At 41.3% G+C, this 17,247-nt stretch overlaps 1 long non-coding RNA gene across 1 annotated transcript in view; it reads left to right on the top strand.

The window, feature by feature from the left end:
* LOC133543205 (uncharacterized) overlaps positions 1–17,247 on the top strand; it is a 41,152-nt gene that overhangs the window by 3,028 nt on the left and 20,877 nt on the right. Inside the window, exon 2 of the long non-coding RNA XR_009804341.1 lies at positions 7,346–7,833. This is a non-coding gene — a long non-coding RNA (uncharacterized LOC133543205). The remainder of the gene's footprint in view (positions 1–7,345; positions 7,834–17,247) is intronic.

Genomic DNA, 17,247 nt, shown 5'->3' with positions numbered 1-17,247 from the left:
AACCGGACTAAAAGGGTTCACAAAGATTGTTATACGCTAAGTGTTCATTTAACTGCTGTGCCACAAATATTTCTACAAAATGAAACAACTGAATGAACATCCTCCAAGTCTGCTTTTTACATCATTTTTGCCAGGGGTTGTAGTAGAATTATGATTTGTATTTTGTTTTTTCACGTGTATACTGTAGTGTGTAGTTTGAGGGAAAGGAGAACCTCTTTATGAAAGAGGAATTTTCATAAAAAATGTTTTCGACTGATGACGGCCATCCTTAACTGGTAAGGCGAAGGGAAGAAAGACCTGAACATCCTTGAAGTCGTCTAATATACAAGCTGATGTCAATTTCATACTCTGCTTTGATTTATTTCAAAGTATGCTTGATTGAAGCCAACATTTACAATTGTGTGGACTCCTTGAGAAGGAAAACATATTGGCCCCTTCATTTTTGCACCCAAGAAGGGGCGGGTGGTCTCCTTTGATCTCTGCTGTAGGCATAGGTTGCCATGGCAATGCATATGAAGATAGCAATGTCTCCATTTGTCTGAATCTGCTGATTCCTGTTCATGGAAACTCTTTGATCAGTCATGTAACTCAACCAAGTTGTGGTTGACTACAGTGACGTGTGTGTGAGCCTTTTAGCTCTTTACGATTATAACAATACTATGTAATTGTGGCAGCTGTGTTTCAATACGTATTTTTCACTTCCAATATTGGACCTTTTGAGTATTGGTCGAAACCAATATTGATCCAATATGATATCAGCATGAATCATAGTACAAACCCCGTTTCCATATGAGTTGGGAAATTGTGTTAGATGTAAATATAAACAGAATACAATGATTTGCAAATCCTTTTCAAGCCATATTCAGTTGAATATGCTACAAAGACAACATATTTCATGTTCAAACTCATAAACTTTATTTTTTTATTGCAAATAATTAACATAAAATTTCATGGCTGCAACACGTGCCAAAGTAGTTGGGAAAGGGCATGTTCACCACTGTGTTACATCACCTTTTCTTTTAACAACACTCAATAAACGTTTGGGAACTGAGGAAACTAATTGTTGAAGCTTTGAAAGTGGAATTATTTCCCATTCTTGTTTTATGTAGAGCTTCAGTCCTTCAACAGTCCGGGGTCTCCACTGTTGTATTTTACGCTTCACATTTTAGATGGGAGGCAGGTCTAGACAGCAGGCGGGCCAGGAAAGTACCCACACTCTTTTTTTACGAAGCCACGCTGTTGTAACACGTGCTGAATGTGGCTTGGCATTGTCTTGCTGAAATAAGCAGGGGCATCCATGAAAAAGACGGCGCTTAGATGGCAACATATGTTGTTCCAAAACCTGTATGTACCTTTCAGCATTAATGGTGCCTTCACAGATGTGTAAGTTACCCATGCCTTGGGCACTAATGCATCCCCATACCATCACACATGCTGGCTTTTCAACTTTGCGTCGATAACAGTCTGGATGGTTCGCTTCCCCTTTGGTCCGGATGACACGATGTCGAATATTTCCAAAAACAATTTGAAATGTGGACTCGTCAGACCACAGAACACTTTTCCACTTTGTGTCAGTCCTTCTTAGATGATCTGGGGCCCAGAGAAGCCGGCGGCATTTCTGGATGTTGTTGATAAATGCCTTTCACTTTGCATGTAAGAGTTTTAACTTGCACTTACAGATGTAGCGACAAACTGTATTGGGTGACAGTGGTTTTCTGAAGTGTTCCTGAGCCCATGTGGTGATATCCTTTAGAAATTTATGTCAGTTTTTGATACAGTGCCGTCTGAGGGATGGAAGGTCACGGTCATTCAATGTTGGTTTCCGGCCATGCCGCTTACGTGGAGTGATTTCTCCAGATTCTCTGAACCTTTTGATGATATTATGGAGCGTAGATGTTGAAATCCCTAAATTTCTTGCAATTGCACTTTGAGAAACTTTGTTCTTAAACTGTTTGACTATTTGCTTACGCCCCATTTTTTCTTGTGAAAGACTGAGTAGTTTTTTGGGAAGCTGTTTTTATACCCACCTGTTCCCAATTAGCCTGCACACGAGTGAGATGTTCCAAATAAGTGTTTGATGAGCATTCCTCAACTTTATCAGTATTTATTGCCACCTTTCCCAACTACTTTGTCACGTGTTGCTGGCATCAAATTCTAAAGTTAATGATTATTTGCAAAAAAAAAAAACATGTTTCTCAGTTTGAACATGAAATATGTTGTCTTTATAGCATATTCAACTGAATATGGCTTGAAAAGGATTTGCAAATCATTGTATTCTGTTTATATTTACATCTAACACTATTTCCCAACTCATATGGAAATGGGGTTTGTATAATAATAATACTATATAATTGTGGCAGCTGTGTTTCGATACATATTTTTCACTTCCAACACCATACCAATATTGGAGCTTTTGAGCATTTGTCGAAACCAATATTGATCCAATATGATATCAGCATGAATCATAGTACATACTTTTAGTATTTTGTAGTGTAGAATGTTACAAAAGCCTCAAACAGTGAACAATGATAGTTATGTAAAACACCAACCTCTGTATTACCAAGTGTCTGGTCTGGACTCGTGCTGTCTTAAGTATTTTGGTGACACCTAGTGGAAAGATGCGGACATGTCTGTTACTGGAAATGTTCCAATACGCTTCCGCCTTGGAGACTTTGTACAGTGGGTCTGGGTTAGATTTTTGCTCCATATAGAGATAGAGATGATACAATATTACATGCTACCTGGTGGTTGTTTCGGCACACTGCAGCTAATCCACTCCTTAATGCTTCAGTCACATGCAGGATTCTCACAGGAATGAGGCAAAAAATACAATATGTGTAAGAAATATGCAACTGTAATTATTCTACACTTGTTTATATTGAACAATTCTTCAATTAGGACACTAGACGTATGTTTAGCTTGTGTGGTTAGCTGTTGTGTAGCTGCCAGCTCCTTGTAGCCGTGAGCCTACCGTGTTTACTTTTTGTAAATGACTAAACTACAAGAACACACAACCTTGTGTGTTTATTGGAGGACATTTAGACATTAACTGGGTGTCCATGCTTCAGGACTGCTTGTATCGGGAGACTTTACACGCAAGCTAATATAATCCAATACTTGTTTTGTGTTTTGACGTGAATTAATTAACTCATATTGTGTTGTACATGTGGTGAATGTTGATATTTAACTTGGATAAAGCGAATCACCAGGTTTAAGTAAATAATGGTTGAGCGTTGGACATTCGGATGTGGACTGGGTTAACCCTCTCACAAGAAGAGGCAATCAATTCAGACTTCGGAATGCACAAGTGATAGCTCTATCCTGGAGGAGAGACTCCATGTTGATCTTAAACGTCAACCTACAAGTTATGTCAAACATCTGTTGTCTTCCCAGTCACTTACACACAAACATCTCCTTACATGATCAGGTTGTACTCTCCTGAATTAACACACACCCAGACAGAGAAAGATGTAATATAAGACTGTGGTTCGGCTCCTGCAAGTTAGGAGTGCCTCATTTTTTTTTACTTGACCTCCTCCAGGTACTGCAGTTCAGTATAATGACGTTCGCTTGTCATAAATCAACTTTTGCTTCAGTAAAGCGTTTCCGACGTATCTTTTGATCCAGCCTCACTGCCTTGTCACCCTTCAGTCCGGATGAGGATGACAAGACCAGAAATACACATCAGTCGCGATCAGACCGATATCGATATCATATCGGGACATCCCTACTCAGTGTAGCCTGCCTATGCAGCAGATAAGCTTGCTAAAACACAAAAGGCATCGAGCTAAAAGCCCGAGCTGTCAACTCAATGTCCAGCACAAACTTATCTTTAGAAATCAGGGAGTGAGCATGACCAACATTGACTGCCGGAACCACGCTGGCTGACCTCGGTTACATGAGCATGCAGAAATAGCACAGAAAACAATATATTTAATTGTAATATACATTAGCCGGTAATTATATGACTCATATATTCCTTCACACTGCATAATACACCAATTAGTACTGTGTGTGCTTTTCTCGAAAAAGTATACTCTGATTTCATAGATTTTAAATGTTTTCCAGGCCAAGGACTCTCAATTTGATGGAGAAGGAAAGGCGACCCTCTACTTATACCGTATTTCCTTGAATTGGCGCCGGGGCGCTAATTAATTTAAAACCTCTTCTCACTCCGGCGCTAACCAAAGGCATGCGCTAAATTTAGGCCTGCGCTTATAAATTTGAGTGTGATGTAAGGATACCATCATGAAAAGCACATTTAATAAAAAAACGTTATTATGGTCTTACCTTTACTTATAAATGAAGTCCATGCGCAGCTCCTTCTGATCAAAAGCATCGATAACTTGTTTATAGAAGTCTTCCTTATCTTTCTTCAGTTTTAAAAGTCTCTGTCTCGATGGAGATCTTCCTTCGAATGAAAGTCCAGTTTAGAAAACGGTTTTATTTTAGATATGTAATCCTCCATGTTAAAAGTGCAAGTGAGAGGAAAAAATCAACTCTTGCTGCTTGTTGTCACTTCTTCTGCAGCCGAGTAGTCGCAAGAAGGATCACTAGCGCCCTCTACCACCAGGAGGCGGGAGTCATTTAATGACTCATATTTGACACACGCAGCTACGGTATATTAATAAAACATAGCTCCTTGCTGTTCTTTTTAGCATATTCAATAGCTTGGACCTTAAATCCTACTGAATAGCTCTTAATCTTCTTCCCTTTATGCAATTTCAAATGATTGAAATCAGCCTCCTCCATTTTGAAAATGATGACAGGTGAAGTGTCACTCGTGACGTGAAGAGTTTGACCCGGCGGAAATTTTAGACATGCGCTAATAAAAATAATATTTTGCGAAACGAGTTCGACCCGGCATTAAACCTGAGCCGGCGGTAATGCTAAGCATGCGCTAATTATTTTGCGAAACGAGTTTGACCCGGCAGTAATTCTAGGCAGGCGCATACTATATACCTGGCGGCAATTCAAGGACATATGGTATATTTTGTACAAAGTTGTGTTTTATATTAAACTGGTCCTAAAGGTATCTTGTTATTGTACAATAATAGGAGATTGAAATACCGTATTTTTCATTTGCGCTTAATGTACGGAATATTTCTGGTTGTGCTGACCGACCTTGAAGCAATTTTATTTAGTGCATGGTGTACTGATAAGTGTGACCAGTTTACACGTACAAGAGATGTGTAAACTGCAATATGACGCTAGTAACCAAAACTTTAAATGTTCCATTAACAATATAGAACATTACACACGACGATCAAAAATCTTTCAAAATGTTTTAGTACGACTTTGAAGCCGCAGCTCTTGATGGATTGTCGGCCCGTTACGGCTACCGTAGTCAGAAGTACGAGTATTATTATGGTGTGTGTGTAAGGACGGCAAAATGGCACCCATTAGCGTACACATTATCTGCCGTTTTGTTTTGCAACGTTATGTAAAACCAACTTTTCTTACCTTGTGGTACCTGCTGAGCTTTTTTGGGGATCTGCATAAGTCCTGGAAATGTGCGCACATCCGCCATTGTAGTCGATAGTCTTCTTCTTTTTCTCTATGTTCATGTTATGGAGCATTTCTAATTTAAAGTAGCGTAAAGTTGTAACTTACATATCTGTCAGTAGACTCGCTATGAAAGTGCTAAAAACCACCGCTATAGTGGGTTTACATAATTCACTCACCTCAAGTTATTAGAGTATTCTGGTCTGACCTTTTTTCACGATACGCATTTCCGGCGTAGTTGTTGCACTAGTAAGCCACAAATAAGAAGATGCTGCTCCGTTGTTGACTTAGGTAAAGTCTGAATGTCATTAAAACTGTTAGCTCCATCTTTTGACATTCCTTCAACTCCCATCCTTGCACGCTACACCGCTACAACAAAGACGGCGGGGAGAAGACGCTGTCAAACGTGAGCCACGTAAATAGGACCGCCCACAAAACGGCATATCCTGAATTTACTGCCAGAAAGCGACTTGAAAATGATCTGTAAAACATAAACCATGCGACATTTTGACCAAAGAACCACCATTACATGTTTTGTAGACCACTAGGAAGTGTTTTCCAAATACACATTATTTCCAGGCTTTTGAGTTTCAAATAAAATGAAGTAGCGGGCCAAATCTTGAGTTTGACACGTGTTCTATATTCTCAAGGAAACATTAATGCTTGCTTACTTGTACTTGTTAGCGTCATTTATTGAACAGGCGTCAACCCGCAGTCTACACATTTCCATACTTGCCAACCCTCCCGGATTTTACGGAAGACTCCCGAAATTCAGCGCCTATCCCGAAAACCTCCCGGGACAAATTTTCTCACGAAAATCTCACGAAATTTAGGCAGAGCTGGAGGCCACGCCCCCTCCAGCTCCACGCGGACCTGAGTGACATGTCGACAGCCTGTTTTTACGTCCGCTTTCCCACAATATAAACAGCGAGCCTGCCCAATGACGTTATAACTGTAGAATGATCTAGGGCGAGTTATTGGTTTCTTATGTGGGTTTATTGTTAGGCAGTTTCATTAACGTCCTCCCAGCGCGGTAACAACACACAACAACAGCAGTCACATTTTCGTTGACTTTAAAGCAGTTCGTCTGCCGTAAACAGCAATGTTGTGACACTCTTAAACAGGACAATACTGCCATTTACTGTAAAACATATGGTTAGAAAAATAGTGACAGAGAATAGAACAAGGATGGACAATACAACCCTTAACTCAACAATGAGTAGATGAGTGTTATGTGTGTGTATGTGTGTAAATAAATGAACACTGAACTTCAAGTATTTCTCTTCTATATATATATATATATATATATATATATGTGTGTGTATATATATATATATATATATATATACATATATAGCTATAATTCACTGAAAGTCAAGTATTTATTTTATATATATATATATATATATATATATATATATATATATATATGTATATGAAATAATTGACTTGGTAAATTCTAGCTGTAAATATAGTCTTCCCCTCTTAACCACACCCCCCACACACACACCACCCGCCACCTCCCGAAATCGGAGGTCTCAAGGTTGGCAAGTATGCACATATCTCTTATGTTTGATCAACTGGTCAGACTTATTACACCACGCACCAAATAGAATTACTTCGAGGTCGGTAAGCACAACCAGAATTAATAATTGCGTTTGGCGCATTTTGAGAAAATGAAAGGATTTTAAAATGATGGTCGTGTAAATATATTACTTCATAATATTTCTTTATTACAAAACATGTGATATTAGAAGAATGTACTTTCCTGGGGAAACGGGGAGCGTTGACAGCAATGTTGTTGTGCATCTAAAGCTGAGTGCTGCATGTCTGCTCTCAGAGTGCCTGACCCGGGCGACCCATGTGGTTCTTCACACGGCTGCAAATAAAGACGTCTGCAGGTAAAAGAAGTCAAAGGTGCGACGGAGGTGGAAGAGGACACAATCATGGACTCTTGATGCTGGCCAAACTAATTACACAGCGACAGTGATGGTAATGAACACAACGACACAATGCAGTCAAAAATGTTGTCGAAAATCTTTTTTTTTTTTGCTGATCATGTATACGTCACCTTATTGCGCAACACTGATCTCAGAAATATTTCATGCGGCGTCGCCATTGCTCCATGATAAATATTACAGAAAGGCCTCTGCCGGGCAGACATGCAGCAGCGGCGCGACCACTCAAGTTAAGTGCAAGAGTGCAAGTTTGAATTGAAGAGACATTTGGATGAACTGCGCCCGATGGATTTATTTATAGGCAACAACGTCAGCGGGGACTCCGAGTACACCTGCTTCAAGCGCATGCCGGACAGGTGACATCACTCAGGTCAGTTCTGTGATTGTCCGTGAATAATCTAGCTGACACACGCTGTAAGGTATGGGACTGGATGGACAGATGCTGCTGCATCAGAAATGACAAGATGCAAACTCTACATCTTTGCAACACTTTTGAGAGAAAACCTTTCGAGACTTCGGAGTTTTTTATGACGCGAACAAAAACCCTTTTTCATCATCAATATGATGCATTGTCGAGATAGGTGTTCCTTAACCACAGCGCCAAAAAATATCTGTTTCCTAGCTGTGATCCGTATAGACCAGGGGTCAGCAACCCAAAATGTTGAAAGAGCCATATTGGACCAAAAATAAATCTGTCTGCAGCCTGTTGCGTTTGAACCAGATGTTCCTCCAAGGGAATTTAAGTTACTGGTCAATCCCACGTTCTTTTGATGACACAAACCGAGTTTAAATGATTACCCAGAACAGAATAGGTATTTTGCAATTTATTCCAAAGCTTTGGAGAGACCAACCTAAAAACAACACATTCAAATCGCGTCCCCAAGTTGATCTGAAAACATTACGGAAGTGCTGTGTTCTTCAATATGCCCATAGCCCACACCCTCAAGAACGAATACACGTGTCTATTGTTCTACTTTAGCCTGAGACAGGATGAGATAAGGAAAAGGAGTATCTCTCCTCCTCACATTCCTAAAGCCAAGGTTAACTTGCAGTGTACCATGGACATGAGATTAAAAAATAGAAAGAGTACAAATGGAAAACACTAGTTATTTCAAATATGACTATAGAAAGAAATAACTCTTAAATATGGATATATGTAGATATCTATCTCCGTCAAGCCGCAAAAAATTAAAAGCCATATTACATACAGATAGTGTGTCATGAGATATAAATTGTATTAAGAGGACTTAAAGGAAACTAAATGACATCAAATATAGCTAAAAATGAGGCATAATGATGCAATATGTACATATAGCTAGCCCAAATAGCATGTTAGCATCGATTATCTTGCAGTCATGCAGGGACCAAATATGTCTGATTATCCCTCCACACAAGTCAATAACATCAACAAAACTCACCTTTGTGCATTCACGCCCAAAGTTAAAAGTTTGGTGGACAAAATGAGACAGAAAAAGAAGTGGCATAAAGCGTGTCCTAGAAAGTTGTACATATAAACAAACTACAGTGAGTTCAAGGACCACCAACATTAGTAGGACAAAACGGCGCTCGCCAAATGCTCGAATCAGTGAAGCATGTTTGATACAAACAGTGTGCTTTAAAACAATTAGTAAGGTTTGTGTCATGTTTGTCCTCCTGCTGAAACCATATTAAAACAAAAAATATATTTAGTTCAACTCGGTTTTTTTCCATTTTTCATATGTTTTTGAAAAAGCTCCAGAGAGCCACTATGGCGGCGCCAAAGAGCCGCGGGTTGCCGACCCCCGGTATAGACCGTAGCGGTACTCTGTTGTAATACACTTTTACACCACTTGTGGCAGTAATGACAATATTGAACAAAAAGAAGAAGTCTGGAGCTAAAGTCATAGAGAAGTTTCTTAAGCGCAAAAATGATGACTTAAGTGGTGAAGCTGTATTTTTATTTGCACTTAATATATGATTTTTAGGAAACATATCTAATTGTTTTAGTATTTAGTAATTGTATGTAAATGTATTTTTTATCAGTACCTCCTTTTGCAGTATATTTAATTAGTATTTACCCATCCATTTCCTACCGCTTGTCCCTTTTGGGGTCGCTGGAGCCTATCTCAGCTGCATTCAGGCGGAAGGCAGTGTACACCCTTGACAAGTCGCCACCTCATCGCAGGGCCATTTATTCCAGTTATCCGCCTGAGCTCAGCCTTGGTAATAATATTTGTGATTAACACATGCGTTGATGTCATTTGACAAGGCTGTTAAACATGATATTATGGAATAACAACATATGTTGCCATCCAAGCAATGTTATCATGGACGCCCCTGCTTATTTCAGCAAGACAATGCCAAGCCACGTGTTACAACAGCGTGGCTTCAAAGTAAAAGAGTGTGGGTACTAGACTGGCCTGCCTGTAGTCCAGACCTGTGTCTCTTTGAAAATGTGGTGCAATATGAAGCCTAAAATACCACAATGGAGACCCCGGGCTGTTGAACAATTTAAGCACTACATCAAGCAAGAATGGGAAAGAATTAAAGTTTTAAAAAATTGGTCTCCTCAGTTCCCAAATGTTTACTGAGTGTTGTTAAAAGGAAAGGCCATGTAACACAGTGGTAAAAATGCCAACTTTTTTGCAACCTGTTGCAGCCATTAAATTCTAAGTTAATGATTATTTGTAAACAGAATAATAAGTTTCTCAGTTTCAACATTTAATATCTTATCTTTGCAGTCTATTCAATTGAATATAAGTTGAACAGGATTCACAACTCATTGTATTCTGTTTTTATTTACCAATTACACAACGTGGCAACTTCACTGATTTTGGGTTCAAAGCTAAAAGTCAGAAATATACGCTACAAATGTCCAACAATACATCGCTGATGACTGATTTAGTGCCACAAAAACTAGTCAGAAGTGCTTATAACGGCTATCATGGGAGCTTCTATTTTTGTTTATGCTCAAAGCAGCCATCTTTAAAAAACAACAACACTTCGAGGAGGATGAGGCCACAACGACGTCCTCGGTTCAGAGCCCACACAAGGGCAAGGAAAAACTCAACCCAATGGGATGTCAATATGAATGACTATGAGAGACCTTGGAGAGAACCGCAGATGTGGGTCGAGTGGGTCTAGCATAATATTGTGAAAGTGCAGTCCATAGCGGATCTAACATAATAGTGAGAGTCCAGTCCATAGTGGATCTAACATAATAGTGAGAGTCCAGTCCATAGTGGATCTAACATAATAGTGTGAGAGTCCAGTCCATAGTGGATCTAACATAATAGTGAGAGTCCAGTCCATAGTGGATCTAACATAATAGTGTGAGTCCAGTCCATAGTGGATCTAACATAATAGTGAGAGTCCAGTCCATAGTGGATCTAACATAATAGTGAGAGTCCAGTCCATAGTGGATCTAACATAATAGTGTGAGTGCAATCCATAGTGGATCTAACATAATAGTGAGAGTCCAGTCCATAGTGGATCTAACATAATATTGAGAGTCCAGTCCATAGTGGATCTGACATAATAGTGTGAGTGCAATCCATAGTGGATCTAACATAATAGTGAGAGTCCAGTCCATAGTGGTTCTGACATAATTGTGAGAGTCCAGTCCATAGTGGATCTAACATAACGGGGAGAGTCCAGTCCATAGTGGATCTACCATAATATTGTGAGAGTCTAGTCCATAGTGGATCTAACATAATAGTGAGAGTCCAGTCCATAGTGGATCCAACATAATAGTGAGAGTCCAGTCCATAGTGGATCTAACATAATAGTGAGAGTCCAGTCCATAGTGGATCTAACATAATAGTGAGAGTCCAGTCCATAGTGGATCTAACATAATAGTGAGAGTCCAGTCCATAGTGGATCCAACATAATAGTGTGAGTCCAGTCCATAGTGGATCTAACATAATAGTGAGAGTCCAGTCCATAGTGGATCTAACATAATAGTGAGAGTCCAGTCCATAGTGGATCCAACATAATAGTGAGAGTCCAGTCCATAATGGATCCAACATAATAGTGAGAGTCCAGTCCATAGTGGATCTAACATAATAGTGAGAGTCCAGTCCATAGTGGATCTAACATAATAGTGTGAGAGTCCAGTCCATAGTGGATCTAACATAATAGTGAGAGTCCAGTCCATAGTGGATCTAACATAATAGTGTGAGAGTCCAGTCCATAGTGGATCTAACATAATAGTGAGAGTCCAGTCCATAGTGGATCTAACATAATAGTGTGAGAGTCCAGTCCATAGTGGATCTAACATAATAGTGAGAGTCCAGTCCATAGTGGATCTAACATAATAGTGAGAGTCCAGCCCATAGTGGATCTAACATAATAGTGAGACTCCAGTCCATAGTGGATCTAACATAATAGTGAGACTCCAGTCCATAGTGGATCTAACATAACAGGGATAGTCCAGTCCATAGTGGATCTAACATAACAGGGATAGTCCAGTCCATAGTGGATCTAACATAACAGGGATAGTCCAGTCCATAGTGGGGCCAGCAGGAGACCATCCCGAGCGGAGACGGGTCAGCAGTGCAGAGATGTCCCCAGCCGATGCACAGGCGAGCGGTCCACCCCGGGTCCCCGACTCGTTGACAGCCAGCACTTCATCCATGGCCACCGAACCTGTGCCCCCACTTCCACAAGGGAGAGGGGGGCAGAGTAAGAAAGTAAAGAAACGGTGGATCAACTGGTCTAAAAAGAGGGTCTATTTAAAGGCTAGTGCAGGGGTCACCAACACCAGGTCGCCCGTAAGGACCAGATGAGTCGCCCGATGGCCTGTTCTAAAAATAGCTCAAATAGCAGCACTTACCAGTGAGCCGCTTCTATTTTTTTACATTATATTTATTTACTAGCAAGCTGGTCTTGCTTTGCTCGACATTTTTAATTCTAAGAGAGACAAAACTCAAATAGAATTTGAAAATTAAAAAAAATATTTTAAAGACTTGGTCTTCACTTGTTTAAATAAATTCATTTATTTTTTTACTTTGCTTCTTATAACTTTCAGAAAGACAATTTTAGAGAAAAAATACAACCTTAAAAATGATTTTAGGATTTTTAAACACATATACCTTTTTACCTTTTAAATTCCTTCCTCTTCTTTCTTGACAATTTAAATCAATGTTTTTTTATTGTAAGGAATAATTAATACATTTTAATTTAATTCTTCATTTTAGCTTCTGTTTTTTCGACGAAGAATATTTGTGAAATATTTCTTCAAACTTCTTATGATTAAAATTCAAAAAAATTATTCTGGCAAATCTAGAAAATCTATAGAATCAAATGTAAATCTTATTTCAAAGTGGATTTTAACCTATTCCAAACATGTCATCAAAATTGTAAAATTAATCTTAATCATGAAAAATGACTAATGATGTTCCATAAATTCTTTTTTTAATTTTTTCAAAAAGATTCGAATTAGCTAGTTTTTCTCTTGATTTTTTTCGGTTGAATTTTGAATTTTATAGAGTCGAAATTGAAGATAAACTATGTTTCAAAATTTAATTTTCATTTTTTTCGTGTTTTCGCCTCTTTTAAACCCTTCAATTAAGTGTTTTTTTTTCATCATTTATTCTCTACAAAAATGTTTCCGTACAAGAAGAAATGTACGACGGAATGACAGACAGAAAACCTCTCCAAGGTTCTCATAGTCATTATTGTCACCAACGTCCCACTGGGTGTGAGTTTTCCTTGCCCTTATGTGGGCCTACCGAGGATGTCGTGGTGGTTTGTGCAGCCCTTTGAGACACTTGTGATTTAGGGCTATATAAGTAAACATTGATTGATTGATTGATTGATTGAAATACCCTTTTTTATATATATATATATATATATAGATTCATTTATTAAAGGTAAATTGAGCAAATTGGCTATTTCTGGCAATGTATTGGCGTGTGTATCAAACTGGTAGCCCTTGGCATGAATCAGTACCCAAGAAGTAGCTCTTGCTTTCAAAAAGGTTGGTGACCCCTGGGTTAGAGGATACAAATGAGTTTTAAGATGGGACTTAACTACTTCTACTGAGGTGGCATCTGGAGGGCATTCCAGACTACTGGAGCCCGAATAGAAAACGCTCTCAGAAATTCCGACTTCCCACTACAAATGGATGGCACCTTTACTGACAAACAAGGAAACCAAGGGCAACGTTAGATACGCTCCTAGTAAAGTTAGTCAGCGTTGTGTCAGTGGCAGTGAGTCTAGGTGTCTGTCACGCAATAACTACACAGCTGTCAATCAAACTACAGGATATCCATCCCAGCTTGTCCTGTGTTCAACTCCTGCTTGTTGTCGCTCCCTAAAAAAACTCCCACGTGCTTTCATTGACGTGCTGCTCGCCCGCCTCACCCTCCCCTCAGCCACTTCTGCCTTTGCCAAAAACGGCGCCGTGCCACAGGTGGTCTCTGCGTTTTATTGGTTGTGACACACATCTCTTGCCTTAAGTGCTGGGAGAGACAATTAAAAATGCATCAGCACAAAGAAAGGAGAGGGGCGGAAAAGGGCACACGGCGGCAGGCAGCAATATAACATGTAATATATAATATGTGCCGCGCTGACCTTGCATCCTTTGTCAAGCAGCTTGTTGTGGAGAGTAACTATGGCGACACGTGACCTGCACGCATTACAAAACGATTCATGCACTTGGTGGCTCATTCTTCAGTAAAACACACACTTTAGGGGTCTTATCTACTCAAACTGTGGTCTGCGTTCCCGGGCTCCATATAGTGTTTGGCCAAAGAATCACCATCCATCCGTCCACCCTCTTATGCTTATCTGAGGTCGGGTCGCGGGGGCAGCAGCCTAAGCAGGGAAACCCAGACTTCCCTCTCACCAGCCACTTCGTCTAGCTCTTCCCGGGGGATCCCGAGGCGTTCCCAGGCCAGCCGGGAGACATAGTCTTCCCAACGTGTCCTGGGTCTTCCCCGTGGCCTCCTACCGGTTGGACATGCCCTAAACACCTCCCTAGGGAGGCGTTCGGGTGGCATCCTGACCAGATGCCCGAACCACCTCATCTGGCTCCTCTCCATGTGGAGGAGCAGCGGCTTTACTTTGAGTTCCTCCCGGATGGCAGAGCTTCTCACCCTATCTCTAAGGGAGAGACCCAAACTCATTTGGGCCGCTTGTACCCGTGATCTTATCCTTTCGGTCATGACCCAAAGCTCATGACCATAGATGAGGATGGGAACGTAGATCGACTGGTAAATTGAGAGCTTTGCCTTCCGGCTCAGCTCCTTCTTCACCACAACGGATCGGTACAACGTCCGCATTACTGAAGACGCCGCACCGATCCGCCTGTCGATCTCACCATCCACTCTTCCCTCACTCGTGAACAAGACTCCTAGGTACTTGAACTCCTCCACTTGGGGCAGGGTCTCCTCCCCAACCCGGAGATGGCACTCCACACTTTTCCGGGCGAGAACCATGGACTCGGACTTGGAGGTGCTGATTCTCATTCCGGTCGCTTCACACTCGGCTGCGAACCGATCCAGTGAGAGCTGAAGATCCCGGTCAGATGAAGCCATCAGGACCACATCATCTGCAAAAAGCAGAGACCTAATCCTGCGGTCACCAAACCGGAACCCCTCAACGCCTTGACTGCGCCTAGAAATTCTGTCCATAAAAGTTCTGAACAGAATGGGTGACAAAGGACAGCCTTGGCGGAGTCCAACCCTCACTGGAAATGTGACCGACTTACTGCCAGCAATGCGGACCAAGCTCTGGCACTGATCATACAGGGAACGGACCGCCACAATCAGACAGTCTGATACCCCATACTCTCTGAGCACTCCCCACAGGACTTCCAGGGCTACACGGTCGAGTGCCTTCTCCAAGTCCACAAAGCACATGTAGACTGGTTGGGCAAACTCCCATGCACCCTCAAGAACCCTGCCCAGAGTATAGAGCTCGTTGTGGTGAAGAAGGAGCTGAGCCGGAAGGCAAAGCTCTCAATTTACCGGTCAATCTACGTTCCCATCCTCACCTTTATTTCCGTTTCCATAGCAGGATAAGATCACGGGTACAATGAGTTTCCTCCGCCGTGTGGCGGGTCTCTCCCTTAGAGATAGGGTGAGAAGCTCTGCCATCCGGGAGGAACTCAAAGTAAAGCCGCTGCTCCTCCACATGGAGAGGAGCCAGATGAGGTGGTTCATGCATCTGGTCAGGATGCCACCCGAACGCCTCCCTAGGGAGGTGTTTAGGGCACGTCCTACCGGTAGGAGGCCACGGGGAAGACCCAGGACACGTTGGGAAGACTATGTCTCCCGGCTGGCCTGGGAACGCCTCGGGATCCCCCGGGAAGAGCTAGACGAAGTGGTTGGGGAAAGGGAAGTCTGGGTTTCCCTGCTTAGGTTGTTGCCCCCGCGACCTGACCTTGGATAAGCGGAAGAAGATGGATGGATGGACAGGACAACTGGAAACAACTTAAAGGGTACAGCGATCAGGAAACCAAGAAACAAGGAACAAGGATAGCAAATGGCTATCAGGAACCAGCAAACAATACTCCAGGGTGAGGCAGGTATAAATAGTGGCCTGATTGGCACTTAGGTAGTGTCAGACTGCCAATCAGGTACAGGTGAGAGAAACAAGCGCTCAGGAAGACGTGTGTCAGGCTTGTCCCTGTCAGTTTGGCTACATCTTAGTTTTTCATCTGCGTTTGTCTTTGATTCCTGTCTTTAGTTCCTGTCAGCACTCTTATTTCGGTTATTTCCTGATTGTTTTTCTGAGTGCTGTGTCCCCTCAGCTGTGGCTGATTGGCACCTGGCCACACCTGGTGTCAATCAGCCAGCTACTATTTAGACCTGCTTTCTCCTCCAGTCAGTGCTGGATTGTTATCGCTACTACTTGTCGCTGTTCCTGTATGCCGTGGACTGCTTTCCGTCCTTTTGTTCCTAGTTCCTGTTTGCTGGTTCCTGTTCCATGTTTTCAATTTGTCCGTTCCTGGTTCCTGGTTTGTGTTTTTTCTTCATATTTTGGACATTAAATCATGTTTTCCTTTACAATGCCTGCCACCATCTCTGCATCTTGGGGTTCGTCAACAACCCAACCTGACAACGTGCAGGAAAAGGATTCAAAATAAGAGCGCTGACAGGAACTAAAACACAAAGAGAGGAAAAACTGAAACATAACCAGACTGTCAGTGAGAAGCCTGACAAATACAATGATCTGCAAATCTTTTTCAACTTGTATTCAATTGAATAGATATTTAATGTTCGAAATGAGGGACTTATTTTTTATTTTTTGCAAATAATCATTAGCTTGGAATTTAATGGCAGCAACACATTTCAAAAAAGTTGGCACAGGGGCATTTTTACCACTGTGTTACACGGCCTTTCCTTTTAAACACTCAGTAAACGTTTGGGAACTGAGGAGACCATTTTTTGAAACTTTTCAAGTGGAATTAATTTCCATTCTTGCTTAATGTAGAGCTTCAGTTGTTCAACAGTCCGGGGTCTCTGTTGTGGTATTTTAGGCTTCATAATGCACCACACATTTTTAATGGGAGACAGGTCTGGACTACAGGCAGGCCAGTCTAGTACCCACACTCTTTTACTACAAAGCCACGCTGTGTGTAACACACACTTGGCATTGTCTTGCTGAAATAAGCAGGGGCGTCCATGAAAAAGACGCTGCTTGGATGGCAACATGCTGCTCCAAAACCTGTATGTACCTTTCAGCATTAATGGTGCCTTCACAGATGTGTATTGCCTATTCAGCAATATCATTTTATAATTTTATGGGCTGTCCAAAAAATATATATACATCAGCCGTATCGCCCAATTTTATAGCT

Source organism: Nerophis ophidion, linkage group LG25 (assembly GCF_033978795.1).
Source record: "Nerophis ophidion isolate RoL-2023_Sa linkage group LG25, RoL_Noph_v1.0, whole genome shotgun sequence".
Lineage (NCBI taxonomy): Eukaryota > Metazoa > Chordata > Actinopteri > Syngnathiformes > Syngnathidae > Nerophis > Nerophis ophidion.
This window is presented reverse-complemented; position numbering and strand designations above follow the sequence as displayed.